The 11,686-nt window shown below is 47.8% G+C and overlaps 1 long non-coding RNA gene across 1 annotated transcript in view; it reads left to right on the top strand.

The window, feature by feature from the left end:
- Positions 1 to 1,483: 1,483 nt before the first annotated feature.
- Positions 1,484 to 11,686, top strand: part of LOC147109201 (uncharacterized) — a 69,346-nt gene continuing 59,143 nt past the window's right edge. Inside the window, exon 1 of the long non-coding RNA XR_015080417.1 lies at positions 1,484 to 1,609. This is a non-coding gene — a long non-coding RNA (uncharacterized LOC147109201). The remainder of the gene's footprint in view (positions 1,610 to 11,686) is intronic.

Raw genomic sequence — 11,686 nt, 5'->3', positions numbered from 1 at the left:
ACAGGGCCTTGGTGAGACTACGCCTGGAGCACTGTGTGCAGTTTTGGTCTCCTTACCTAGGAAAGGATATACTTGCCATAGAGGGAGTGCAGCGAAGGTTCACCAGACTGATTCCTAGAATGGCAGGACTGTTGTATGAGGAGAGATTGGGTCGACTAGACCTGTATTCACTAGAGTTTAGAAGAATGAGAGGGGATCTCATTGAAATGTATAAAATTCTGACAGGGCTAGACAGACTGGATGCAGGGAGGATGTTCCCCCTGGCTGGGGGGTCTAGAACAAGGGGTCGCAGTCTCAGGATATGGGGTAGGACGTTTAGGACTGAGATGAGGGCCTAGAAATTGGGTTGGGGCGCCAAAGTGGCGCAAAAGTCGGCGGAGCGCAGGATTTAGTGCAGCGATCGGAGTGATACCGATCACCAGAAATTCAGTTTCAGTGCCCCTCGAGGGACACGGGGCGAGGCTCGAGGCGCTCCGCGTCCCTCTTAGGGCGCTGAAACTGATTATCGCAGCGCAACGTGCCGCAGCGCCACACGCTGCGGCACGGAACGCTGCGGTACTGCAGGCCTTCCTCCCACTGTTAAGGGGGAGGTGCCTGCAACAGCGCGATCCCCGCTCGCGAGTGCCGGCAAATGAGCCCGGCACCAAGGAGAAGTGCCAGGCTCTCGGGAAACAGCCAGCAATGCCGCGGGGGGGTGGGGTTAGGAGGCCGGGGACGGAGGTGCTGGCAGGCGGCCGCCGAAAAAGCGGCCACCCCGCACCTCCACCTTAACTTGCGCCGCTGCCGGCACAGTAAGGCCCCGTGAACTGGGCGTGGGTAGCGAGCGGCGCAACTGCGGCGTTCGCTACCAAATATCGCGAACGGGGCACGAATGGGGCGCTGCGCACACCGACGACGTCATCGGTGGTGGCGCAGCGCAAATGCCTAACGCCACCATTAGCGCCCCTACTGAATATCGCCGCAGACGCAGCCAGTGGCGCTACAGCCACTGACTGCCTCTTTAGGCGCTAACAGGTGGCGCTACTCACCCAATTTCTCCCCCGAGGAGAAATTTCTTCACTCAGAGGGTGGTGAACCTGTGGAATTCTCTACCACAGAAGGCTGTGGAGGCCAAGTCACTGAATATATTTAAGAAGGTGATAGAGGGATTTCTGGACACAAAAGGCATCAAGGGGTATGGGGAGAGAGCGGGAATATGGTATTGAGATAGAGGATCAGCCATGATCATATTGAATGGCGGAGCAAGCTCGAATGGCCTACTCCTGCTCCTATTTTTCTATGTTTTTATGTTTCTGTGAGACACACAGGGCTGAATCTTAACTCCCAAAAACAGTTGGGTTGGGTTTGCGTCAGAGGTTAAAATTCAAAAAATCTGAAGCAGGAACCCAACACACCTCATACCCACCCACTTCCGGTTTTAACGGAGGCGGGGATGAGGGGCAGATGACCAATCCGCTCGTGGGAGGTGGGTTGGTCATTTAAATATTATAATGAGGCTGCTTGCCTTCATTTTAACAGTCATTCTACTTTTAACTTATGTCGACCAGGTTTCCCAGGCCTCGGGGAAACCCAGCAGGCGAAAGGAGATGAGAAGGGCTGAATCCATGAGGTAAGTGCCTTTACAGCACTGCTTGTGGGCCAGGAGGAGAAGGCGTGTTTCTTCCAGGCCCAGTAACCCCTCACACCCCACGATCTGTCTGCTACCCACCCCCACCATCTGCCCCCCAGACCAACCACCCCCGACCACCATTTGCCCCCCTGACCACCATCGGACCCCCCAACCATCATCAGACTCCCCGTGCTCGGGACCCCCCCCCCGACCACCATCGGATCCTGACCCCCCACGATCTCCCCCCACCCCAGCGATCGGGCCACCCCCTCGAACTGTCCCAGCTCCCCCCCACTAGACCTACCTGCTCTCCTCAGCTGTTGCCTTGCGCTGCAGGCTTACCCACCCTCCAGCCTGTCAAGCAGGCTGCCCATGGGGGTGAACCCGACAGAAAAAAAATTAAAGGGAGCCCTGCAGTTAAAAACTGCAGGACATGTGGGAAACCCATTCTTCCCGACCTCAAAACAGCCCTTCCGCTCTCCCCCCCCCCACCCCCGCCCCGTGCAAGTAATGCACCTCTGGGTTAACATCCCAGCCGCAGAGTCTAAACCAGGAAGTGTAAGTTAGAATAGTTAATTCAATGTCAAATCATGTACAGAAAGCAAAATATAGAGAGGGAAAGAAAGATGGGATTGAGAGAGATAAAAGAGACAGAATGAAAAAGTTGAAAAAACATTTTTTTTAAATCTCCAACAATATTTAAAATCTGAACGAATGGGACTCCACACTGGTAAAAGTTAATTGAGTGCCAGAGAGATTGTTTAGCAGTAATTAAGACATATCACTCCATTAAAAATTCACTTACACTTGAATGGACCAGCCATTTTCTGGCATGTTTAGTGGGTAACTATCACGTAAGTACCACATCTTCACGCCATTGCATGTATCTGAATTCCAAGTCTCTCGGCGAGATACTGTTATAGCGAAGCTTCTGGAGGAGCAGGGCAACTTAGACAGCAACTTCCTGATTTCCGCATTTAACTGCGCACATGTGGGCGCTGGAAATTGGTGTCTGATTTACTCCTTAATAATGGTGAGCTCTGATTGCCTCACCATTATTTCTACGCCAAAAATCTGGGCCATTGTCTTTTTTCCATATGTTTGTAAAAGGGTTGTATTGTACTGTTTAATGGCCACGAGCCAGTGTACACCCCTGGTGTATTCCATGGATCATCAGATATTCTTCAGTTGTCATGGTAATTACATCTACAAAGTGTAATTGACCATCGCCAGGAATCCTCTGTGCACGATGCTGAATATAAATGACAGATAACCTGAATTTATTATCATGTTACAGTACTGCCCGCAAGAAATACAAATTAAATAGAATGTTACAGGAGGCAAATCAAGAGCATGGAAATAAAAAAGGACAGCAATTAACAGACAAGTGAGGTTGCAGCTGAAGTACTGTCCGTTCAATATTGACATACCAGAGAAGTTATTACAGGGAAAGCAAACATTTTGTTCAGTCGGGATCGAAGTGAATCAGACAGTCTTGTTTATTCTGATTTTTTTGTCATTTCACACTCTATGCCAGGTACAGAGCTTCTTGATGTCAGGCCATTAACCGGTTGCCCTCTTTTAAAATCTGCTGCATTATTTTAAACAAATTTTCATTGTCCAACATCAGCTTCATTACAATATTTTGCATCAAAGATTGGAACTCAGATAAAGAATCAATTTAAAAAATGGGCTAAATTTCTCCAATGCTCTGCTTGCTCGTCTCCCAGGCTGCACCCTACATGAACTGCAGCTGGTCCAAAACTCCACCACCTGTACTATGTCTCAGACTGCGCCCGTCAGTCCTCAGGCTCTGTCCTCTGTGTATCCAGCCTCCTACTCCACCATCGGTAGCAAAATGTTCAGCCATCTTAGCCCTCCTTTCTTGCCAGCACCTCAACCCAATGCCTACTCTGACGCCAGACAGCCAGCTGGGCCAGACCACTGAGCTGCTGCAGTCTGCATCCGGGCCGTCTTAGGGCTGAGTTCCTAAAGGTTGCCAGCCACAAGCACCTCCAGAGCCCTTGGCTAAGCCACAGCAGTCTTCACCTCCTGTACTGTAGCAACTTGGGTGGGGGTGGGGGTGTCAGTGGTTTCAGCAGGGGAGTGGAAGATATATGTAAGTCACAGACTCATGTGATGTGATGAAATCAACTGTCCTGAATTCTGTGACTTCAGCCTTCTCGTGTGCCCTTCTGATTGTACACCGCTACCTAACAGGGACAATTACCAAGGCCTGCTCACCATTGCAGAAATACTTGTTTAAAGGGAACCTGCTGAAGCTGAGAATGCTTTTGCAGACTGTAGGGGGTGGTGTGTGTCAGCTTCACCTCTGACTCCTTTGAGCGGTTCGAATCGCTCCCACTCCCTTGGTTCTAGACCTGGACTTATTTGGGGGTTGTAATGAAATTGCAACAGACAGCTGAGTTGGTGAAAAGAACTTGGATTTTATTTGAGACAAGAAAATATACACAACACAATAAATCTTATCACTCTAAAAGGGGAAACACTTCGGAATATGCGAGGGAGAATGACAATAGACAAAATTACCTTACCCCTCCCAATCCCACTATACTAACTAGGTTGAATTCCAGAGGACCAGGAAATGCTCACCAAATGCAGGAATAGTTTGTAGAGTGGGAAAAAATGTGCAGATCTTCGGTTTCTTCCAGGTTGGTTTCTTGCTGGTCGCGGTGGCCCAGTATTGCCTGGTTGTTGGTAATATTTTTGGTTGTTTGTTTCCTGGGCCCTTGGTTGCTGTGATTCCTTCCATTCTCCTCCTGTTGTCCCGAGGCTGATGTCTTTCGAATGAGCTGTGCCTTTTTTGTTGTGTCTGTCCGAACTGTATTGCTGACTCCAATTCACTGACTGCTGTTTCAATTCTCTGCCTGAACGACTGTCTCTGTACTGATCGAACCCATCGAACAAACTGATTTCTTGTGGAGACAGGTCTTTAGTTTATACTAAAATGAAACCTGCTAATCTTGTTAGATTTTTGGCTGGCTCGTTAAAAACCACTTGATTGGTCCCATTTAGTTAACTGGTTTTGGGATAGCTTCCTGAGTAGTTCAAGAAGGTGTGAAGTGGTTTTGAATGTCTCAAACAGTCTTTTAATCAGTCCTAGCTATGCCTGCCTTTTCGTGGGATATGTGGAACACTCTTTGTTCCAGTCCTACTCGGGTCCCCTCCCTCACCTCTTTTTCCGATACATTGATGACTGTATCGGTGCCGTTTCCTGCTCTCGCCCTGAACTAGACAATTTCATTCACTTTGCCTCCAATTTCCACCCTTCCCTCACCTTCACATGGTCCATCTCTGACTCTTCCCTTCCCTTCCTCGGCTTCTCCGTCTCCATCTCTGGGGATAGGTTATTGACCAACATTCACTACAAGCCCACTGACTCCCACAGCTACCTGGACTACACTTCCTCCCACCCCGCCTCCTGTAAGGACTCTATTCCATTCTCCCAGTTTCTCCGTCTCCGCCGCATCTGCTCCAACGATGCCACCTTCCACACCAGTGCTTCCAACATGTCTTCCTTTTTCCTCAACCGAGGATTCCCCTCTACCGTGGTTGACACGGCCCTCGACCGTGTCCATTCTATCTCCTGTACTTCTGCCCTCACCCCTGCCCCTCCCTCCCGGAAACACGATAGGGTTCCCCCGTCCTCACCTTTCACCCCACCAGCCTGCACATTCAATGGATCATCCTCCGCCATTTCCGCCACCTCCAAAGTGATCCCACTACCAAATGCATCTTCCCCTCCCCTCCTCTTTCAGCATTCCGTAGGGACCGCTCCCTCCGAGACACCCTAGCCCACTCCTCTATCACCCCCAGCACCCCTTCCTCTTCGCCTGGCACCTTCCCGTGCAAGCGCAGGAGATGTAACACCTGCCCTTATACCTCCCCCCTTCCCACTGTCCAGGGCCCCAGGTGAAACAGCGATTTACTTGTACTTCTGGCAATCTAGTATACTGTATTCGCTGCTCACGATGCGGTCTCCTCTACATTGGGGAGACCAAACGCAGATTGGGTGACCGCTTTGCGGAACACCTCCGTTCAGTCCATAAGGGTGACCCCGAGCTTCCGGTCGTCTGTCATTTTAATTCACCGCCCCATTCCCACTCGGACCTCACCGTCCTCGGCCTCTTGCATTGTTCCACGGAAGCTCACCGTAAAGTCGAGGAACAGCACCTCATCTTCCGATTAGGCACTTTACAGCCTTCCAGACTCAATATCGAGTTCAACAATTTCAGATCATAACCTCGGCCCCTATTACATTTTTACTTATATTTTTTATCCACACCTTTGTTTTGGTTTCCCCCCCCCCCCCCCCACCCCTTTCCTTTTTTTTCTCTCTCCCACATGGCAGCTGTCTCCCATTCTGCCAGCGCATTTCACACCTAATCTAGAGTTGTCTTTTGTCTCCACTAGTCCTATCACCATCTCGTCTCATTTTGAATACCTCTTAATGTCTCTTCTCTTTTGTTCTCTCCCAGCCTGGCCTCTTAATCTATTTCATTCCCTGTGCCTCTTTAGTCTTGATAAAGGGTTTTGACCCGAAACGTTGACTCTAATTTCTCTCCACGGATGTTGCCTGACCTGCTGAGTTTTTCCAGCATTTTCTGTTGGTATTTTGGATTTCCAGCATCTGCAATATTTTGCTATCAGTCTTTTAATCTTATATTTCCTGTAAGGCCTTCAAATTCTGTGCAGGTTCTTTTATGCATGGGTTTTAATGGGCTTTGGGCTTTTGGTGAGGCTGGGGTTTTCATTGATTTATTGATTGAATGCAAATTCCCAGATAGGGGCTGAGTTTCATTTATTGTTCCTCCCAGACAGTCTGGCTACTTTCGAATACACAAACTGTTCCTCTGCAGAGGTCAATCCCACATTCCTGTCGCAGCCTTTTCCTACAAGTCTGAACATGTCCTTTTAAACCAGCCAAATCTTCCTGGGATTTTGATTTAAATCCTTTTTGCCCAATAACTCTGAAACCAGTCCAAAAATCTCTTCCTTAAATTAAACTCTTTGAAATCCTTCTGTTTGGCCCAACCACACTGTTGTCCTGTTTACAGATTTCTTCTGTGATGTTCCAAAATCACTTTAAAAATGACCTTTCCTTCTGTTCTGGGGTTATGCAGAAATTTTCGAACCTTACAAGACTATTGGCCATTTCTTGCAGTTGACTGGAACTATTTGAAAAATGTTTTCACCGTTGCGCTCAGGAAGTCTTCACTTACATTCTCCAATACCCGTGGAGAGCGTGGAAAGGGAATTAGGAAGCAACTTTCTGAAGGCTGCAAAATTGGCTTCCCATTGTGTATCCCACTTTACAAGAAGCTGTAAGGGAAGCCAGATTAATCAAGAAGCACCAGAGAGCCAATCCACCCGAGTGGTACACATCCAGCAGGCTGCATCAACCCAGGTACACAGCTCACACGAGCTGTGTCTCAGGAGGCTGCACTTCAGTTGTGAATCTCTAGAAAGCGCTGTCTCTTGCTGCAGCCAGATCTGCAGCTAAGGTCCACAGCACATACAACTCGGACTGTGGCAGAGAAAGTAACCACAGCTCTCAACCTTTATGCAACAGGCTCATTCTGGGAAGCGACAGGAGACTTTTGCCAGGTCAGCCAGTTCACTATACATTTCTGTATAAGGCAAATTACCAATGTCCTCTATGCTAGAGCAGCTAAGTTCATATACCTCAACAATGGGCCCAGACAGATGACTAACAGGGTAATTCATTTTTACAAAATATCTGAATTCCCCAGGCTTTTAAGGGCTATTGATTGCCCAAATGTTAACTTCCATAATAATATGAACTACAAAGGTTTCCATTGCCTAAAGTTGCAATGATGCGCACAGCTTTCTGAATGTGAATTCCCAATATGCTGAGAGTTGTCTTAATGCAAAACAGTCTCCTGATTTGCTATCTCCCATTTTGCCCAAGACCAATTTCACCCCGTTTGTATTGCAACAGCAAGAGCAAGAGGCAGGCTGGCTGTTGGGTAACAAGGAATATCTGTTTTACCATGATGCCACTTCGCAGGGCCACCAGTCCTGCAGCTGACTGCTACAATGAAGCACATAGTAAGAAGGCGACAACAAGAAGAAGTATTTATATAGCGCCTTTAACATAGTAAAACGTCCCAAGACGCTTCACAGGAGTATTAAGACAAAAAATTTGACACTGAGCCACATAAGGAGAAATTAGGGCTGATGACCAAAAGCTTGGTCAAAGAGGTAGGTTTTAAGGAGTGTCTTAAAGGAGGAAAGAGAGGTGAAGAGGTTTAGGCAGGGAATTCCAGAGCTTAGGGCCTAGGCAACAGAAGGCACGGCCACCAATGGTTGAGTGATTATAATCAGGAATGCTCAAGAGGGCAGAATTAGAGGAGTGCAGATATCTCGGGGGTGGGGAGGGGGGGGCGGGTTGTGGGGCTGGAGGAGATTACAGAGATAGGGAGGGGCGAGGCCACGGAATGATTTGAAAACAAGGATGAGAATTGAGAAAGCCATTGAACTGGTAAAGGAAGGCTCCCGAGTCTGGGGTGCTCTACAGTTTGTGCCAGGCACTCATCTCATCAAATTGTGGTGGCATATTGAGCGCTTTATAACCTTGCTATCAGGAAAGGTCTGATGGTAGATGTCCTGCTGGAAGACCAATGAGGACACTGCTGATGCTGAACACCTGGCCCAAGAAAAACACAAGCAAGTGCAGTGGCCAGTGCTACTAGACAGCCTCATCTGGCACATCGTCTGGAGCAAATATCAGCCCATCAAAGAACAGCTTCCTCTCATCAACCTTTGCATAGTCAAAGTAAAATCCTTGCTCCTCTTGGTAAACATCACATCATAATCATGAGCCGAAAACATCAAAGAAAAAGAAAAGAAAGAACTTAGATTTATATTGCATATTATATGACCTCAGGATGTCCCAAAGCACTTTAGAGCCAATGAAGTACTTTGCACAGTACCCGTTCTGTATTGCCCTACAAGATAACCAATCACCAAGCAGTCGACGCTTCAGTAATTCCAGTGATTCATTACAACTATTTACAAAAATGTTGCTTGGTTTCTTCACCTTGTGATGGTGCAAACCTATTCTAGTACTTCTTCTATGTGCCACCTCAAGGCCGGGGTTCTGAGATGTAGACGGTGTTGTATCCGTGTGTTAATGGAGACACGGAATACAGGAGTTGGTTTCACAGGTGTTTACTGAACAAAGTCTGGAGGTGAACTAACAGATACAAGACACTATACAGGCTTATATAGCCCGAGTGGCCATTACCGGCATTACAGTACACAGGGGGCTCTTAAAGGCACATACACCACAATTCCTCCCCTTTTAGACAACCAGTACATAACATTTTAAGTAATCATTAATTAACATGTTACAAGAACAATAATCTACACATTTGCTGCAGTTAATCAATTATAAGTCAGTCTCTCTGGAGGCTTCCTGAGTCGGTCCGGATAACGCCTCGGTGGTGTACTAGTTTCTGGTGGTGTAGTAGGTTCTTTTGGCAAGGTCGATTCGGCTTGAATGCCAGTGTCGGGTTCATCTGGTTCCAGTATCACCGGATCAGAGGTAGATACTATGGGTATCTCTGCTTCATCATTAGGCGTATAGAGTTGTGGTGTAGGTTGTCCCTTTTCGGATGACTCTATGATCTGGTCAGCATGGCGCCTTATTATGCTTTCTCCAATGTCCACGGTATACATCAGCGGTCCTAGTCGTGTGCAAATAGTTCCAGGCTGCCATTTCTCGGTACGGTAGTCCCGGGCCAAAACTTGTTGACCTATCTGGAAGGTTCTAGTTGGCCTTTCATTCATCCCTTGAAATTGCCGGTTCTCCACGCCCCTTCTGATGTTTGGCTTGATCAAATCCAGCCGGCATCTTAGGCTTCTATTGAAGAACATCATGGCGGGAGTTTGGTTTGTAACCACATGTGTTGCATTCCTGTATGCAAACAAGAAGTTATCTACCTTATGCTGTAGATTTATGTCTTCATTACCCATGGCCTTTATGGCCTTCTTGAAGGTCTGGACAAACCTTTCAGCCAATCCATTGGTGGCGGGATGGTATGGGGCGGACGTGTAGTGCTTAACCCCATTGTTTTTTAAGAACTTCCTGAATTCTTCGGACACAAATTGCGGTCCATTATCAGAACAGATCTGTTCAGGCAGCCCATTCCTGGCAAATATGGTCCTTAATACTGTGATGGTTTTTTCCGTGGTGGTGGAGGACATCTTTATTACCTCCGGCCACTTGGAGTGTGCATCAACCGCGATTAAGAACATTGAGTCCATAAATGGACCAGCAAAGTCGATGTGTACCCTTTGCCATGGAGATGAGGGCCACTCTCATGGATGTAGAGGGGCTTGTGGTGGGGCGTTTTGGACCTTCTGGCATCCTAGGCAGCTCTTGGTCATTTCTTCGATGTCTCCATCGATACCTGGCCACCACACAAATGCTCTGGCTAGGTTCTTCATTTTCACTCCACCCAGATGCCCCTCGTGAAGCTCTTTTAGCACTTTATCCTGGAGTTTGGGTGGAATCACCACTCTGGATCCACACATCAAGGTTCCTCGGCACACTGACAGCTGTTCTCTTCTTTGCGAGAATGCTGGCAACAGTGGTTCGCCATGTGCTGGCCATCCCTTCACCGTTAAATCGTAGACTCGTGAGAGAGTCGGGTCATTTCTCGTTTCCTTTTCAATGGCAGAATTTGTTACTGGTAGACATTCCACTATGGTTGAATGGAACATCTCCACTGGGTCCACTGTGGGTGCCTCTTCTACCATTGGCAACGGTAGGCACGATAAACTGTCAGCTTTCCCATGCTGTTTTGATCCTTTGTATTCTATGTCATATTGGTGTGCCCCTAGGAAAAGGGACCACCTCTGTAGCCTTTGCGCTGTCATAATGGGAACACCCTTTTTAGGGTTGAATATGGAGACGAGGGGTTGATGGTCAGTCAACAAGGTAAATTTTTGTCCGTGTAGGTAATGGTTGAATTTCTTCACTCCCCGTACCAGGCTGAGTGCTTCCCTGTCGATCTGGGCATAGTTACGTTCAGCTGAGTTCAATGAGCGTGACGCAAAAGCTATCGGCCGCTCCGAGCCATCAGGGAATCTATGCGATAATACCGCTCCTACGCCGTAAGGGGATGCATCGCACGCCAGTCTGATTGGCAGTGATGGGTTGTAATGAGCCAAAACTTCCTTGGACGTGATCAAGCCTTTGCATTTATGGAAGGCACGTTTACAGTCTTCGCTCCATTTCCAAATTACTCCCGTTTGTAGCAGTTCATTAAGAGGGTGCAGAACAGTTGACAAGTTCGGTAAAAATTTATGATAGTAATTTATCAATCCCAGGAACGACCTTAATTGTGAGACATTTTCAGGTGCTGGGGCTTTTATGACCGCTTCAATTTTTTCAGGTGACTTATGCAACCCTTCCTCGTTAATTATGTGGCCACAATATGATATTTGTTTCTGGAAAAATTCGCACTTGGGGCGATTTGCTCGTAGGCCCTGTTCTCTCAGCCTAGTGAGCACCTGCTCCAAGTTGGCAAGGTGCTCGTTGTCGTTTTCTCCTGTTACAAGGATGTCGTCTAGGTAGCATTGAGTCCCCGGAATCCCTTGGAGGACTTGCTCCATAGCTCTTTGCCAGATAGCTGGAGCGGATGCTACTCCGAAAACCAGTCGATTGTACTGGTACAGGCCTTTGTGTGTATTTATCGTGAGATACTTTTTAGAGGCCTCTTCAACCTCCATCTGTAGATATGCTTGTGCCAAGTCAATTTTGGTGAAACGTTTCCCTCCGGATAGTGAGGCGAAAATATCTTCTATCCTCGGAAGAGGATACTGTACCGTGTGAAGGACCGGGTTTACAGTCACCTTGAAGTCCCCACAGATGCGAATTTTTCTCTGTTCTTCAGATTTATCATTATTCAACGTTTTCTTCATGATCGGGACGATGGGTGTTGCCCACTCGCTCCAATCTATCTTGGATAATACGCCTGCCTTTTCCAAATTCTCCAGCTCTGCCTCGACTGCTGGCCGAATTGC

The sequence above is a fragment of the Somniosus microcephalus genome, chromosome 12 (genome assembly GCF_052327205.1).
Source record: "Somniosus microcephalus isolate GS21.2 chromosome 12, FLI_Smic_1.0, whole genome shotgun sequence".
Classification (NCBI taxonomy): Eukaryota; Metazoa; Chordata; class Chondrichthyes; order Squaliformes; family Somniosidae; genus Somniosus; species Somniosus microcephalus.
The sequence above is the reverse complement of the archived record's forward strand: the minus strand, read 5'-3'. Positions and strand labels throughout refer to the sequence as shown.